Consider the following 19,190-nt stretch of genomic DNA (forward strand, 5'->3'; position numbering starts at 1 on the left):
GATTATTTCACACAAGTGTCTGCAATAGTCCTCCTGGGCATGTCCTATATGGTGTGATTGATTACACTCCATGTCAATCACCATCCTGAAACCTTTCACATGTGTTGCATCACCCAACATCTTCTCCCAACAGCCATATTCTGTACAGTGAAATTTAACACTGACAATTTCTCTCATTCTGTACACCTGAAGAGACATCATGCATTGTCATTTTTTATTTATTATGTGGCAAAGAATGATTTCTGTCTTTGAATGTTTATAGACCTGATATTTGTATCCTTCTTTGGACATGGCCATTCCAGAAAGATGTCTCTGGCTGCTTTATGATGAACTGTACATGGATGTCTCCATCAAGGCCTCCCAAATCTGCCTCTCATGGCATCCTTGTTTCTGCTTCGTTCTTCCTGGATATGGCATGGTTAATGTCCACTTGCTGCACTCCTGCCTTTGACCTGGGAAAGGGGTTATTTTTATCCAAGCACTCATGTCTGTTTCCCCTTCATCTTGTTTCAAACATTCAATGGCATGGGACATTGTTGTTCCAATACCTTCCATTTTATAGAATGGAAGGTACCCCAATGGCAAACTGCAATAAAACTAGTGGAATTTTTTTTTGTTTTAGCTGTTTTTCCCTTAACACAAAAATCCTGTATGCTGCAAGTGACTAAAACTTGGGACACTGTTCAAAACTCTTCTGTGATAGTCATAAAATGCCTAACTTTGTAAATCTGATTCTGTGTGAATTCTGTAAGAAAAAGGTGACTCTACTAACAGGTTCTGTCTGCTAGGATGAAAGTCAAGCATAACAGATTCCTTCCCCCTCAATGTACAGATTTTCCTTCCATACCCTCGGGTTGTAAGGAAGAATAAAAAAGGAACCAGCATATTCCAGCCAGCTGAAGTGCCACTGATTTTTATTGGATGTGTGTTAAGCATGCACACAACTGTGCTTAAAGTTGGCTTGAACATGTCCACAAGGGTCCAGCCATTCTATTCCTCTTACAGAAAATGGATAAACTTGGGTGAAGGACATTTTCACAAGGCTGGCTGAGGCAAGGGAGGTTTGATCATAGGAGATCATAGGAAATGCATTCATATATAAAAGGCAGGTTTTTAAGTATGGTCCAGTAAGTGATGATATAGCGAATGTGATGCTCCCCATGGTGTCACTGCACATGGCACCTTCAAAGTTCTATGTCCCTTGATGTAAATTCTGCTTGGTCTCACAGCAGGCTGAATTGCAGTTTGGGTGAGGATATATTTTGAATGAGCCACTGAAGTGTAAAGTCTATTCCATTCCTGAAAAATATTTACCAAGATTAATTAAATTTGAGCTTTGTGCAAAGGCTCAACCTTTCCATTGTATCCAATCTAGTTTTCTGCTAGCCTGGAGATGATGAACCATCCTGGCTCTTCTATGTCCTTGCCAATGAAAGATCATTTTGATGTCTGACTTAACTGTCATTGTGCCAACAACTGACTTTACTAGAGGCTGTATTTCATTCAATTTGTGGTGTGTGCCTATATATGTATATAAATATTCACTCAGCTATATATAGCATCTATAAGCATGGAATGCGTGGGCAAGCACTATATCCATAAAGTGCTTTTCATAATAACAGAAGAGCTTAGCATAGATCCATTCTTGGCAATGCTTATTTTCTCTCATGGGCTAATAACTCTGGCAAATCCTTCCTTCCTTCCAAGTGGATGCCTTTTGTGTACTAAAATGCTGCCATTATTTATAAAGAACTCTGCATCTGAATGTGCTTAAAGTCAGTCCTGCAGGACGGTTTCAATCAACTTTGGTTCAATTTATTCCATCTAAATGACTCTGAAGTGTAAATAAAATTAAACTAACGCTACTGTATTTGTCTCTTGTTACAAATGCAGTAGGCTTGAAATGATACCAACTGTTAAATGAGACAAGGACGTTACAGAGGGAAACTGGCATTAAGTACATACCTCTAAGCCTCAGATTTGCCCTGAAAGAGCCATGGATGGCATTTTTCATACCATCTCATTAGAGATGGGAGAGAAACTCACTTTCCTGTTTAGTTATAGTCTAATGTAATATCTATAATCTGTATAGAGTCTATATACAGTATAATAATACTGCAGTCTCCTTTTAAGTTGATACTGCTTTCCCAGTACAGTATATGAGTTTCAAAACCTGGGGGTACTTTGCATAGTTTCCATTTGAGTTTGGCTTCTCCTAAGACTAATAGGAACTGAGTAAGATTAACATAACAGAAACCTCTGTTTCCCAAACATGACTATCTGAGACTTCAATATTCTGGTTCTAATCCAGGGAACCATGAGCTGAAACAGAAGCCTCCCCAGTGGAACCCTACTTCCAAAAGTGATATCAGGGCTAGGTAAGCTGATAGTCTCAATAAGATCTCATCACAGAAAAGATAGGCAAATTTCTGAACACTTTGATCAGATCCTGCTCAAAACCACATTCCTCTTGGAATAAACAGGGCATCCAATATATCAGAACAGTGCCCTCTTTATTGTGTTTCTTCTTTTTGTTGAACAGAAATGCATTGATTTATATGTTTATTTATATCCCACCTTTCTCCCAATTTGGGACCCAAAGTGGCTCAAAATAGATAAAAACAAAATAGCTAAAACAATATATAGTACAAAATTTTAAAATGTTTTAAAGAACAAATTCAATTAAAACATTAATTTAAAACAATTAAAAACAAACCAGCTCTTATTAGATACTAAAAATACAGCACATTCATTGTCCCAACTAGTTAAAGGCTGAAGGCCTGTTTAAACAAGCTATAGGAGAATAGATTTTGATTGAGCATTAGAAGGAACATCTTGAAAGTGAGAATGGTCTGGTAATGGAATCAATTTTCTAGATAGGTGGTGAGATCTCCTTCTTTGGACGTCTTCAAAAAGAGGCTGGACAGCTACCTGGTGGGGATCCTTTAGCTGGAGATCTTGCACTGAGCCACAAAGTTGGAATCAATGGCCCATGAAGCTCCTTCCAACTCTATGGCCTGTTACAGACTGCCCAAATAAAGCTGCTTCGGGTCTCTTTGGAGGTATGCTGTTTAAATGATGCATGCACCCTAAGAAACCGGAAGCTGCACCAAAGCTGCACTCCTGTGCTTAGGAATGGAGTGTGGATTTGGCGCAACCTCCGGACTCTTAGGACCCATGCATCATTTAAATAGCATACCTCCAAAGAGACCCGGAGCAGCTTTATTTGGGCAGTCTGTAACAGGCCTATGATTCTGTTTTTCTGTTTAGTACAGGTGATCACACTGATTCCTAGATCAGAGTGTGTGTCAGTAATCAAAATTATCTTTGAAACCACTGTAGTCTCCTTTATCAAAGTACCATGACATTTATACCAGCAGGACATTTAAATTATCTACATATATCTTTTGTATGTTCATTAATACTGATAAGGGAGATAGGGCTACTGAGGACAATTCCTTGGCACAATTTGGAATAACGTCAGCATTGACAAGCTTCCTTGTCAAGTTCAGACCAGTTTATCTAAGAGATCTCCTGTCTCATCATGTTGGTTCATGCATGCCAGTGGCCCTCAATGCATGAGCAGAATTGTAGTGCTCCCTGGAAATTTATATCCATTTCAACTTTCAAAATTCACTCATGTATGAATCACATATGTGATGGCCACCAACTAGGCTAGGCACTTAAATATTCGCTATCCCCCCAAGAGGAAATTGTTAGGAAGGATCGAATTAGGGGAATTTAATTTACGAGAGGCGTGTCCTAACAACGCACGCAGCGGATCGTGTCCCTATGTGTATACCAGAGGTCATCTAGTCCAACCTCAAGAAACAGAGACTCCAATGCCAATGAGTTGCAATTAAAATATAAACATTTATTAAAGCCACACAACAAAAAGGGATCACACACGCACACACACATTCAATGCTAAAGCAAGGGAGGGGGAGAGTTTGGGAATAAAGGAGAAAGGATAGAGGCACCGTTAAAATAATTACCTTAGGAGTCTTCTCCAAAGCGACGGATGTGAGTGATGGGGGAAGGTGAGACACAGCCACAGAGAACGGGGAAAGCAAGCGGCGACCGCGATGGCTAGGAGCTGAGTTCCAGCGGGCAAAGCTAACTTAGAGGCCCAAGAGACAGTGAGCATTGGCTTAGCTCAAGTGATTTCAGCGGAGCCCAAGGCTCGGGGAACTCAAGCCTGGAGCAGCAGCTCAGCAAGCAAGGTTTTGAGGTTTGGAACTTCAGCTCAACAAGCCCAATGAGGGCAGGCATCTTGGTCCTATTTATACTGCGAAACATATCCTCAGGCTATGGCTATCTGATGAACAAAGGTCTTGATGGCTATCTTTTGTCTAAGTCTAAAGTTAAACAATGGATACACAAAGGAGAGGTCTACCTAGATGGCAGAACTGTTTAAGACAATCACTTGCTCAGTAGGAGAGAGGCAACTTATTTGTCCTCTTCTCTTTGGGGCTGCCTGCGAAACTTGTAGGGCAACTCCCGGAACTGGTTTCTTTAGGTTTAAATCTACCTTTTTCCTTGACCATGCCTAGCAGCGCTGGCTGGCTACATGGTCAGCTCGCTTTTAGGGTAATGGCGGCTTGCGATGGGGTCATTCAGGGGTCATGATTTTTGATCGCTTGGCACCCAAAATTTATATAAAACCAAACTCGGTAACAAAATGCACTATTTGAAAGGAAGACGGGGATTTGCATTAAGTCTGCATAAGTTCCTCTTCAGGTATAGATAAAATTCAGGAAAACATTACAGGAATTTAAATAGGAATAACATACATCTTAATATAGTAGGGAAAGCTGTGAGCAGGTGCCCTGTGTTTCTGCTCAGCTTGCTGTCCAGCTAAGTGTTGGTATACAATGGCTACACTCCTGCCCTCCCTTCTGACAATATATTATTATTTTAACCTCTTCCTCCTCCTGCTGCTTTCACCCTAAAATTGGGACTCAAAGCAGCTTACAATTTAAAAGATGCCTGTACTGAACACAGTCCTGACAAGGGTTCAGATAAAGTATTACAAACTGAGTACTGTCTGGATGCACACACCCCCACCCCCCACACACGTGCAGTTACCTAAATTTGACCTGTAACCATTAGCAAGGGTATATCACACCATTTCTACAATTAAGAGCACATCAAGACTGATTGAAAAGACCCAGATGCTACTCCTCTTATTTTCTATTTTATACTAGGTTGAAATAAATCAAGGTGAAGATCTGGTATAAAGAGCCTCTGATCATACTAGGAGATGACAGAAAAAATTCTGGGATAAACAAAATGTGTATGGATTTCTAGAATATAATTGGAAAGAATAGGAACAAAATCTGGGACTTTCCAATCTTTTTAATCAGTCAGGATGCACCCTAAATGATTGTGGGGCCAGACATTCAAAGGAGACAGAACAAACTCTTAACTATTAATGACAAGAAGTCTATACAAAAGGAATTAACCCAGGTAAATGTATTTGATTTATGCATCCTTGATAACCCAGAACACCACTATGAGAAGATAACTAAGCATGACCTTGGGATATCATGTATTCTGTGGCCTGGCCAGATCTACACAGCACATTCAGTGAAGAGCATTCAGAGAAGAAAAAGTAGAACCATCAGAATTCCAGACTGCAAGTGCATCTGATGAAGAGGGAAGAATCAAAGGTTTCTTATTGCAATAGCAATAGCAAGTACATTTCTATATCACCTATCAGCAAACTAAGCACTCCCTAAGTGGTTAACAAGCTAATTGCACCCAACAAGTTGGGTATTCGCTTTAGTGACCTACGGAAGGATGTAAGGTTGAGTGGACCTTGGAGTACCTGGGAGTGAACTCACAAACTTGTGGCTGTGATTGTCTGCAGTGCTGGCATTTAACCACTGTGCCACCAGGACACCAGGGCTTCTTCAGTAAAGGACTGCTGTGATATAATGCAAATGCTTCAAATTCTTAAAATAGGCAAAAATGCTGGGAATTGTTAAAGGCTGATCACTATCTAAATATATATGTTTTGCAAAATTTAAGTCCCTGACATCTGAACATTAATGAACAAGAGTGTCTGTTTAAAGTAAAAAGCCAATGTCTGTGTAAGAAATATCAGCATAACAGCAAGTTCTGGGCAGGGAGCCATCTAACTTAAAACAAAAGAGGGAAGAAAAAATACACAGGAAAATATTAAATAAGTGGCCAGAGTATAACGAAACTGAAAAGGTGTACCACATAGGCATGATAGTGTTAATCAGGCTGATGTCAAATCAGTATTTTCCACATGCAAAACATGTAAATGCATATTGTGCAAGTTATCCTACTATAATAATCTGAAGTCTTAACCAAGTCTAATGAATTGTGATTTCCCTGAAGTACTGCTGAGAAACTGTCTACTTCAAATTTCTTCAAATAAGTTACTTTCAAAAGCCACAATTACTAAATTTGTTTTTCTCTAATGAAGCATTTGACACCTGTCTGGTATTAGCACATATATCAAAGTTAGGAATGAATACACAGCTGTAGATATGCCATAATAATAATAATAATAATAATAATAATAATAATAATAATAAATAAATAAATAAATACATACATAAATTTATTTATGTTTCCCCGCCTCTCCCCAATGGATCGAAGTGGGGTTACAGACTAAATAGATGGGTCCTATACATATACAATATTTTAGTAAGCTCATTCTGTAGATTCTACCATATCTTTTTGCTGACCAGACAATAAAGAGACCGGACAAAAAACTTGAGTTGAATAAAGACCACTTTATTTAATTATTAATCTATTTAACCTTTAACCCCTGAAGATGCAAGAGTGGGGAACAACTTATTGCGGTCTCTCCAAAACCACCTCCTCAGCTTTTTCTGCACAAAACACCTGACCTTGAAGTAGAAACCCAAAATCTGGGTTGCTCCCTGGCCAGCCCACTATTGGAAGGCTAATTCTGGGTTTCCCTCTCCTAAATCACAAGAGTTTCAGTGATGATTCAGCTTCTAGGCCAAGCTCAAGGGAAGTATCCTTTCCCACTCCTGGGCCACATGATCTAAAGAGGTAAATCTGGAGCCCTCCCCTTCACCAAATGGACCCCAAATGTGTTCACCAAACATTGCTTCTCTCCCCCAACTACTCACCATGGATTTTGTTTAGCCTCTGTCTCCCACCAGGCCACCCAAAGGGGCCTTCACTTCTTGTTGCAAATCTCCCGGAAATTTAAAAAAAAATGCCTCTGATAAATTAGTACAATTCACTATGTACTGCTTAGGCTTCTGAAAAACTATTGGAAGCAAAATAATGGTTCAGTCCTCATAAATGCATTATGAACCTCCCTATTGACCTGCCTCTAGACCCTATTGATACAATGACAGTCCCCATCCTCTTGACATCTTTGCCAAGGCAGAATGGCAGACCACAATATGAACACCCCAGTCTATGTGAACTGTATGACCCCCGTGTCAATGGTTCAGATAAGCCATTCTTGGATAATCTCTTTGGTCTTCTCCCAAAAGGAGAACAGTGCTCAACCTGGGAAAATGGAGCACAGGATGCAATAAGGGAAATGCATCATAGAATAGGTAAAGAGGTAGTACAGGAATACCTGGCTACTCTAAATAAATATCCAAAAGTATTAAAAAGAACTGACAGAGGTAAACTCAGAACCACTGGCAATGATCTTTGTGAATTCTTAGAGAATCAGAGACATCCCCACAAACTAGAGGATGGCAAATGTTGTCCCCATCTTCAAAAGAGGGGAAAAGATGACCCAAACAATTACTTCACAGTCAGCATGATATCAAAACCAGGGGAGATTCTAGAGCAGATTAATTATTCCCCCAACTGTTTAATTAACCACTTATAGAGGAATGTCATGATAACTAAATGTCACCATGGGTTTCTCAAAATCAAGTCATCCTAGACTAATCTTATATCTTTTTGCCAGAGTCATAAGCTTGGTAGATGAAGGGAATGCTATGGATGTAGCATATCTTGATTTCAGTATGGACTTTGATAAGGTCCCTCATGATATTCTTGTAAGGCTAGTAAATGTGGGCTAGACAATGTGTCTGTTAGGTGGATTTGTAATTGGTTCACTGACCAAATGCAGTGATCCTTAAAATAAACACCAAACCCTAGTGACCCTGCACTGTCAGAGGATACCTGAAGAGCATTCCTAAATTTCAATTCCTCCCACTAAAAAGAAACTCTATTGAAATTTTTGAGGAATTCCTGCCATACCCCAAGTTCTTCTCTAATCATTTCCCATGCTTGAATGAATAAGTGTCCTGAAAAGCAGGCAGTCATGTTGCAAGAACAGTTAAGCAGTCAGTTCAGTCCAGTTCAATCACAGATTATCCAACAAGATGGAAGATGAAACAAGAGTGGTCATCAGCCAGTCTATGAGTTGTTATATCAAAACAATCCAGATTCCAGAAGCCAGCAAATGTAAACAAAACTGTCAAAAAGAAGCCAGTCTAAGGTCAAGGAAACACAATTGCCAGAATGCAGTCAATCACCCAGATAAGATGGTAATGAACAACAAAGCAGGCTGCTGGGAGATTTATGGGCAGCTTCCTCAACAACACCAAATGCCTACTTAATTAGTGTCACGTACTTAACAGCTGAGGGAACTGGCATTTATATCTTTGTCACTCAGCAAAGAAGGGAGGCATGTCATCAGCATCTTCAGTGTCTTCAGCCTCTGAAATCAACAGGTGGGGAGGAGAAATCCCTACTGCCTCAGCCCCTGGCTTCTCGAACTCAGAGAGGCCTTCATTATCAGGAGCACTAGATCCCTGGCAAGCTGCTACCTTCTCCTGTCTGAATTGTCCAGGGGTGTGTTATGACAAGTACTCTGTGATCCTAGTCTTATGATGCAGCTTAGCAGTGCCACAAATAGTGTCACACAGATGTCTAAGAAACACCCTGCCTGGAGCCACTACATGGCAAGCAAAATTTAGTTGCCCTTTAGCTTTTGAAATTCTCTGAGTGTAGTTTTCTTCTATAGGAGAGAGCTCGAAACTGTCTCTCATACCCTGCAATTTCTCCAAAGACAGTATACAAAGTTGATTAACGGTATTGATTTCAATGTCCAGAAATACTAGCCAATGCTTGGGGCCTTTTGTTTTTAACTTGTGCAAGGGGAACTCTGAGCTCCTGTACCAAGGAACAAAATTCAGATTAGAAGATGAGCTCACTGTCCTGACCAAAATTGTCCAATGAATAAAAGTAGTTAATGTAGTTTGACACCACTTTAACTATCATGGCTCCATCCTATGATATCCTGGGATTTATAGTTTGTTGTGACAACAGAGCTCTCTGTTGGAGAGGGCTAAATATCTCACATATCTACTTGTAAAGAACTATGTACAGACCCCAGAATTCTATAGCATTGAAGCATGGCCATTAAATGTGTCAAACTGCATTAATTCTACAGTGTAGATACAGTATTTACTGTAGCCTGTCCAGTGCAAACTATATCAAGCTGTCGATCACTCCAAAAACCACCCTGTCACCCACCATAACTCCAAAAACTGCCCTGCTACCTGCAATCATGCCAAAAACCACCCCGCTAAACAAAACTTCCCCAACTAGACATTCCTCACACTTCCACCATGTCAGACTTGGGGGACATTACAGGCCTGACTGTGCAGCAGTGAGGTTGTAAGTTTCTCGCCCACCACACAACCAGTCCCAGACTGCCCACAAGCAGCAAACCACCACATGCATTCAGATCACCATTTGCTGCCATTTGTCATCATAGCCCATCTGAGCCTGTCTGATCCCCTGCCAATGAAGTCCAGCAAAAAGATGTCAAGGGATGTCAAGAGCCTATAAACTCTCTGACACACTTCCCATATTATTACTGGTCTCTATTTCACAGAGGCCAGAAAAGTCACCTCCTCAGCTGCAGCATTACATGGCATGGGCAGAGAGCCAGATCCTTTGAGCATCTAAACTGTATTTCTGAACGCTGAATTGTAATGCTAGAAATCTGGAGACTGAAGGAACATTTCACGGGGAGGGGTAGATGCACTCATCCCTTTCCTCCAATGCTATCCCCCTGTTTTCAGGAAAATAACCAGGCAGTTAAAGTGGAACTTGTTAGAACCAAGACAGCTTTATGAATCACTGCAATATTGGAAGGAAGCCTGAGACATGTACCTACCAGGTTTTGGTATGGCAGTACTTAGGTGGACCAAGCAGACAAGAGCCATGGACAAGGGCACCTTTACTGATAAGAAGAGTTGGCAAGGGTGTGTCTTTTATCTGCTTGATCCTCAACTCAAGACAAACCATAGCAGGAACTCCAAAGTAAGGATGCTATTACTGTCCTTTCTCTACCCACTTCCTGCTGTGGTTTACTATGTCTCAATAATAACTACTTTTGCCGACTTTGGAAATCTGGTTATTTCTATTGATTCTGACTGAATGGTCACAGAAATTATTTTAAATTGTTTTCTGCTCTGAAATGTGAAACTGCTGAGTGTGAAATGTCTCTCGGCTGGAGGCATCTAGCAGGATCCTCTTGAAAATGACATACATCTTCTGCTGGGCTCCATGTGGGCTGCTCAGAGCTGTGCCAAAGTGAGAGAGATGGCATGCAAATAGAAAATAAAACTCTCCAGGAAATAATTAAGTATGTTTCTGTCCCATGAATCTGATGAGATCCTTCATGTTCTTTCTCCTGCTTCCCATAATTCTATAGAATGTTTCCGACAAATTGCTCTCTATTGCCCATGAATCCCAAATGAAACAAGATGTGCCTGGCAAATCTAGTCTGCCCCTCTACGAATGTGTGGAGCAGATTGCTAATGTTATTCCTGCCAGAATCATGCAGCTATAATAGGCACATAATGGCCAAATCGATCTTAGGTTGCAAATATGTAGAAATGGGCAGAATTACACCAGGATGAATTTGCCCTCTCCCTTTCCTTTTATTTATTTTTTATCCCTCCATTCTGGAAGGCAGAGATGTATGGCTTCTATTCTATTATTCTCAATAGGAGTTCTATAGCTAAACTTCTTTGGGATATTATTCTCTCTCCTGTTGCCACAACAATAATTGGCTTGAAGCGGGGCATCAAAAATCCAAAAGATGTCAGTAGAGGATTCTTCTTTGCCTATAGTGTTTGCAGCAGAACATTTTATCCTGGTAAATATAGGTTGCTAGAAATAATATCTGAATAAAAGAAGTATAAGTGTGTGTGTGTGTGTGTGTGTGTTTTAAACCACTTACATCTTCTGCCAATCTCCTCTTTCTCTTAGAAGTTTATCAAACAGGAGGAATTTCTCTTAAATTCAAATGAAAAGAAAGTGGGAGCAGAACACATCCACTTAAAGTCGCAAGTTTTGCGCAATTACATGAATACACATTGCATTCAAACTGGCTCCCCATTGCCCGAAAATAGCATGCCATTGCCAGAATTTGCGTGTGGTAGTCTGTCACCCAATAACATGAAACCACATGATTGCATTCGGACTGACTTCCCAATGCTCAGATTTGTGTGTAGTGGGTAATCACGCAATAACGTTAAACCCCATGATTGCATTCAGATTGCCATCGGATTATACTTCCAATTCTGATAAACTCCTTAGAGTTGTCTACTCCAAGTCCAGTCCATATATGATCAAATTCTATGTAATTTTATTAAAAAATCACCAGGAGGTGGGAATTTTGCAGCAGGTACTAATCAAAATAAAGTATAGTCCGCCCTTGCCTTACGTGGGGGATCCGAATTCTGCCTATGCTCGAGCCCCATTGGAAACAATGGGGTTTGTGCGACGGGCACGTCTGCCCATTCATTTGAATGGGATGCGCCACCCCTTGCGACCCGCGGCTTGAGCGCGTATGCTCAAGACCGTGTAAAACGCACCCACGTATAACGCGGGCGCACTGTAATAATAATAAAAATCCAAGAATGTAATTCAACCTCAAAACATGTTCAAATGGAACATGATCTAGCCGATCTCTTAATCCCTCTCATTTTTAAAAAAGAGTGGAACCTGATTAAAGAAATTTTAATCAGTTCATCATATATGTTTTAATTTATTAATCGTTTAATAAACAAGGATCTTATGGCACCATAAGACTAGTATATTTCGTTTTCAATAAACTTTAACAGATTTTCATATGTACCTACACATCTAGTGAACTTCCATGGGTAGAAGAATTTCTCCTCTTCATATTCATTATTGTTCATGCAAGCAGAGAAACATTGTGGGGAGATGTTAGAGCACTCACTTCTTTGAATGTTGAGTATCATAGCAGGCATCACTGTAAAGCACTCCCTGTTGTACAGGAAAAAGAATTCCTCTTTTAAGATGAAGCTTGCCCATCTTAAATAATGATAACTGTAAGAATCAGAACATAATTAGTCTGCTGCCTTATCAATAAGGAATGTCTTTCCATTGAATAAATATTTTAATCAATCTGAAAAATCGTATTCATTGGTTAAGTGGTTAAACTTTGCACTTCTACTATTTTTATTTTATTTTTGCTCCAAACATTTGTGCCTAATGAAGTAAACCTAGATGGATAGCTTAGTTGTTGTAAAGGATTGATAAACTAAAGTCACTGATGCAGTAAGGTGAAATTTGTTTGTTTGCAAGGCTGTTATTGAAAATGATTTCCCCTCTGCTTTAGACATTTTGAATGATACTCTGGAATTTGGATAATGTGCTGCTTAGTCAGAACCTAAGTGGGTGTTTTTGGTAATATCTGCCTCTGTAAGCAACTTGAGCCCATTGGGTATACACACAAGCAGCATAATTTCAAGTTAATTCACATTTCTCCAGGATATCTAAGTTGATGCACTCAGCAGACAGTTAGTCCCCATCAATGTGAAATGGCAAAGACTCTGTCCTACCAAGTGACATGTAATGACACTAGGCACAGGCACCAGCTTTTTTTTGTCCTAGCTACTCTTGTGCACATTTGCAGGTAAACCTGAATTCACTAAATGATCTCAGTTCCCATTTATTGAGAATATGTAGATGAATTTCAGTAACTGGAGAAAAGATTCTTGAAGGGCTGCAGTCTACAACTCGCTTGCTCAATCATTGCCTTTCTTGGCATTATCTCACAAACTTGGCCATTATTTGACAAGCTTGGTCACCTTTCACGAAGGGGTGACTCAGCTACCTTGGAGGCAGTTGTGTCCTTGTTTATTACTGTTTATTATTGTCTATATGCATCTAGTGCTGAACATCTGTCCTACAAAAATATAAGGTCTTTGGGACTCAGTCCTAAATAGATTTATTTAGAAGTCTCAGCAAGTTCCAAAGGGCTCACCTCCTGTTTACACATGTTTAGGAATGCAACTTTGTGCTGCAATTTTAGGCATACCTACCTCAGAGTTAGATTGAAACCCTGTTTATTTTTTCTGGGAATAAGCCCCATTGAACCCAAATGGATTTTCCTCCAAGAAAAGAGGCCCTATAGGAGGTGCTGACTTCAATGGGACTTTTGATCAAATATGCATAGAGAGGACAGACTCCCAATGAATACACTCTAAAGTGTGGGGAAGAGCATATGGTCCACGTGCAACTTCAAACCCTTTTTTGTAGGCCTTGAAATCCCCTGGCCACTCAAAGCCTTCACATTTCCAAAAGTTTTCAAGTGAAAAAAACCCAAGGGTGGTAAATGTCAAATGTCCTTAAAACACTTCCTAAACTTTCTCACAAAATCTGGGGAAGCTCCCCAAAGGCTCAACTAACTCAGCAGCAGAAATCTGGTATGGTGGCACAAGGATGAAAACTGGCCTTCACACAGTGTTTCATTTCTTGCTCTAGAATACGCAATACCAACAGGATCTGGGAAGGACATTGTGTGGACAAATACGGCACTTTTCTTCTTGCAAACTTAAAAGTCTGACATTATACAAAATGATAAGGTTAGTGTAAAGTCAGGGGGAAAGTGCACAAAGAACATAATGAGTGCCTAAGGGAAAACTGAATTCTAACTGTCCAGTAAATCCCAAGTTCTGCCTTTTCAGTGTTGTCCTTTTTATGTATTATTAGCAATGTTGGACCTTTATCTTTAGGACTCCTTCCTGGCCCTGCATATCTTATTCCAAAATGTCTTTTCTTCCTGACTTTCACAAAAGTTGACATTTTTGACATCTGCCCAATGAGCAAGAAAGACAGCAGCAGCAGCAACAACTGCAGCATAGCACTTGTGCTTCAAGGATGAAAATAGATACTGCTATGCAAAACTTAAGTTGGACAGGTCAAGATGACTGGAGCTGTTGCTGTGTTTGATTGAACCCACCACCACCAATGAACTAAGCATAGTGTAAAATAGAGACAAGGTTCACTTCCGGGACTTAACCGTGGCTTGTTTTTAGTGCTGCTTGTTTCAGCTCCAAAAGATGTGAAAAAGAATGCCTCTGAGGCAGGTTTGGCCCTGATGTAGAGGCACAAGCATGTCATTGCATCCTTTGATGGCCCTCTTCCCACCTTTGTTTCCAATGGCCCTGTGCTCACCTGGTAGAAAAGGTGAGTGTCTGGAAATTTGCAATTTAAAATTTTCCCAGTGCCCTAGAGTCACACTGTTCAATGCTCAGAGACCTCATGGGAGAATTAGAAGGCCAAGACGCTGAAACTGTCATGTTTTGGTCACATCATTAGAAGGTATGACTCATTAAAAAAGACAATAATACTAGGAAAGGTAGCAGAAAAAGGGGAAGACCACATACCAGATGGTTAGACTCAGGGAGGTCACAGGTCTGAATCTGCAGGATCTAAGCACAGAAGTGGAGGATAGTGGTGCTTGGAGATCTCTCATCCACAAAGTTGCCATGAGTCAGGGCTGACTTAAAGGCAGTTAACAACAACAAACCCAGCTACTTGGTTTGGGCTACCTGAACTGCAAGGGTCATTTGGTGGTGGTGGATTTTCGCATTTTTGTATTTCCAAGTGTATGTTTTAACTTGAGAAATTACAAAACGTTATGAATTAATAATGCATTATTGATCAGTTACTCTCTAAATAATGAGTAATATTAACACATAACTTTCAGAAATACTGAGCAATGAATAAGGAACAAACCTTTAAAAGATGTTACAAATTCTTTTCTTCTCCTATTCCTTTTCACAGATATACCCATTCAGTAATATCCCGACAGATAGAGCACTAAGATCTTTGGGGGAGTAATGTCATGGTCTGAGGATTGCCATCTACTGACACCACCAAAACTGGCCTCTTCCATGGTGAGACTGATACTTTGAAACACTCTTCCTTTTTGGTACAGGTTATACAATCAGTTGTATGTGAGCTGGTGTAGTAGTTTGAGTGCCAGTTTTATTTATTTATGTATTTATATATTTGTTTATTTATTTTATATGCTGCTTTTCTCCTGAAGTGGGACCCAAGGAAGGTTACAGAAGAAATTAGTTAAAATCTAGAGCAATTAAAATTGTCACACTGAAAACAGTATAAATTATATTAAAATAGTATACAATTGTTTTAAAAACATACAAAAGAGAATCTGCCTGAGAATTCTAAATACCCCTCCTTAAAACTGCAAATCCCAGAATGCAACAGGAGGCAGCTAGAGCAGTTAAAGTGGAATAGTAGCACTATAAGAGTATAGTGTGATAAACACCAGAGAAATGCTGGCAAATGTGGCTTGTTTCTCATTCCAGGATCTGCATTTACCAAAGGAGAGGCTGTGATTCAGAGCAAGAAGGTAGGCTAAATAAAGAGTTTATCACATGGAATGGATCCCATGCAGAAACTGATTTTAAAAAGAAAAAACCCGGAAAAGTGGATAGATTTTCAGATGACGTCCGTATGAAGGCGAAATAACACAGCATTAACCCAAATGGAAAGTCACCAAAACCCGCTCCTTTTTACTTTCGGTAATGTCCGAAAGTATAAAGGAGAGGGTTTTGGTGACTTTTGTTCAGGTTAATGTCGCATTATTTCACCTTTACATCAGCACATCTAAAAAACAACCTGCTTTTGCAGGCTTTTTCCAGACTTTTAAATCCTGTTTCTGCAATTTGCCTCCGTGTAAACTCCTAAGTCATGTTCAGATAAAAACCCTGTGGGCCAGTTTATATATGGATGGTCCTTTTCTTTTTTTGGTGCTTGGCCTAACTGCTTCTTGACAAGCTAAAGCACTTTTTGGATAAAAGATGTTTGGGGTGTTTTTCTCTGTTTTTCACCCCATTCATAGTGCTGGTTCAAGACAGTTCTCTGCCAGAGGTGGGGCAACACTCCCTTCTTTTGTCAAAGTCCAGGTGTACAGCGTCTAAGGTTGGATCAAAATTTAGGACCCTATAAGGAGAGAGGTATCTGGCATGTTTCCAGGGACCCTCAGAAGATGGCATTGCTTTTCAGTCCTCCTATCCATAAGTATTTCTGTGTATGGTTGGCGAAAGCTGGACAGTGAAGAAAGCTAACAGGAAGAGAATCAAATCATTTGAAATGTAGTGCTGAAGGAGAGTGCTACAGATACCATGGACCATTAAAAAGACAAATGAATGGCTCATAGAGGGAATTTGCTCTCTCTAGAAGCCAAGATGACTTATCTGGGACTGCTGTACTTTGGGCATATCATGAGATGACATGACTCACTGGAAAAGACGATCCTGCTTGGTAAAGTTGAAGGCAGTAGAAAAAGATGAAGACTGAATTACAGATAGATTTATTCAATCAATGAAACCACAATCCTGAGTTTACAAGTCTTGAGTAGGGCTGTTGCTGATTGGGGATTATGGAGATCTCTCATCCATAAGTGGACTTGATGGCAAATTACAACAACAAATCCAAAAGTAGTTTTATATGTGCTCTCCAGATATGAAAACCACATTCTACAACACACACAAAAGCAGAAAAGATGGAATATAATTGGGCTTAGTTACACCGCAGATCTCCTTGCATAAATGCCTTATCTCTTTAATTGGCAGCAATTCATAAATATCCTTTAGAATGGGAACCTAATGGCAAGACTATAATGTCTATCCTTGTTTATGATAGCTTCCAGGATTGGGCTCTTCTCTCGTCCAAAGCAATTCCTTCTTTTTTCAGATCTCCAGCACTGATGACACTTAAAGGGTTAACCAGGCTTGTCAAACAACCCTATGTTCATTGTTCCACAACAGGTTTTATGAAGGAAGAAACCCACTGCTTTGAGCTGGCATAAGTAAGGATCTCGCTTTGTTACCATCCTTGAGAGAATTGCTTTTCTTTTTCTGGATCCCTGATAGTTTTTAGGCAACACACCACTGTTTACAGTCAACTGGATTAGACCCTTTCCTATTCTAAATGTTGTCTGACAGTATGTTGTTGTTTTTTTGCACTACAGCTCACATAATCCCCCAGATAGTTGTTCAAATAAGCAATTTTTCCAAGCAATGGGTACAGTTTTCAATGGACAGTCTTTTATTTCAAAGGTTGTTCACTCCACATGTTGTTTAAAATGAAGACCCATAAGAAGGAGAAACAGCAGGGATTCCTTTAAGTTGCACATCAAATTTGGCCCCTGAATAAACAGGCTAAGTAGACACATGGGTCACCTGGTGACAAACTTTCCTACTGTGGTGAAGTCTGCTTTATTTCTATTTAAATTATAGTAATTTATCTCAAATTGACATAAACATACAGATATGCATATGTAAATGTTATGCAAATCTTTGTCCTCTTTGTCCTCTCTTTTGATGCATAAGCAGCCATCCTTAGGCAGGGACTCTAATTCCCAGAACTGAATATGAACATTATCTGCTTCCATGTTGCATGGAAACAGCAGGTGGCTGTGATGGGAATAGAAGGTTACTTTCCAAATAGAAGAAATAAAATGCAGTCACGCTGCTGTAATATTCCAGCAGTTCTAAATGAGAGGATGTGAAATTTCTCTCTTTGTCCTGGAGTGTTTGGCACAGGCCCAGACCTATTTTCTGTTGTGCTCTGTGAACCAGCATTGTAACAATATGACAAATGAGCCAATATGGGAGGCAAAAGCCTGCACCCTGTTGAAGGAAGCACACTTGTATCTCAGCCCTGACCCTCTTCATGTTGATGGAGTGCCCCTGGCTTATAAAATTAATAATAATTTTCAAAAATGAAACCAACAGCTACTAATTACTGGACATGGCAAATTGTTTTGTGGTTGCTCTGAGTGCAAACCAAACCTATTTCACTCTTAGAGCACTTAACACTGGCTCAGGCCTAATTGTGCTTTAACAAGACAATCTTTTGTATGTCTTTTGTTAAAGAGAGAGAGAGAGAGAGAGAGAGAGAAGCAGCACTACTTGATTTTATCAATTTTTTAAACCCGTTTTAAATTTGTATTGACTAGAATTGTCAGATCTTAGGGCCTGGGCCCTCTTTTTCAGTTCTCAGAGAGAGAAGAAGAAATCTCAGGATGAGAGCATTGCCTTGAAAGATATGTGTACTGTATATATATTTTCCTCATTTATTAGATACGCTATTTAAAAATTTGAATGGTGCACTCTGTGCAACTGTGGCTGCTGCTTAATGCATCATCCTTAATGACTTCACCAAGGCCTTCTCCTTACACCATCATCTTGGCAACATCACCAGGGTCTGCCTCCTATGACATCACAAGGGCTCAATCCTAGGTTTCAGGTTTTGGAGTTGAAATCTCATGGACTGGAATAGCCTAAACTTAGCAGTCTTTGCTGTGAACCACCTAGGATCCCAGTTCTAGAAGAAAGGTGGAATATAAAGCAAATATACAAATCAAACAAATGGGAATCGGGCAGTCATCCTGATGTTGGATTGCAATTCTCAGCATTCTTCATCATTGCATATGCTATCTAGGCCTGCTAGGACATGTAGTCCAACGATATCTGAATGATTGTGACTCCTGAAATAAATCAATAAGTTTGCATATGGATTACGACATTATTTAGTTGAAATTAACTTTCCTGCAAAGGAAGAATAAACGTAGGGACACAACAAACCGTCCTTTTGTGCCGCCGTTCGGGTAGCTTCAGAGTGCGACATTTTGATGCTGCATGCTCTAAAGCCACCTGGAAGCTGGCTTCACACTGCCCAGCTGCCCACACATGGACTGGCTTCTGGGTGCTCCGACAGTGCGGCATTTACACGCTGCGTGCAACCAGAACACCTGAAAGTGGGGTTCTGTCTGCAGCAGTGTGGAAAAGCCAGCTTTTTTCCAGCCCCCAAAAGGAGGGGCTATTTGCCACTTGTTTTGGGGC

This window comes from Sceloporus occidentalis, unplaced genomic scaffold, assembly GCF_023333645.1.
Source record: "Sceloporus occidentalis isolate IW3139 unplaced genomic scaffold, rSceOcc1.0.p SCAF_6, whole genome shotgun sequence".
Taxonomy (NCBI): domain Eukaryota; kingdom Metazoa; phylum Chordata; class Lepidosauria; order Squamata; family Phrynosomatidae; genus Sceloporus; species Sceloporus occidentalis.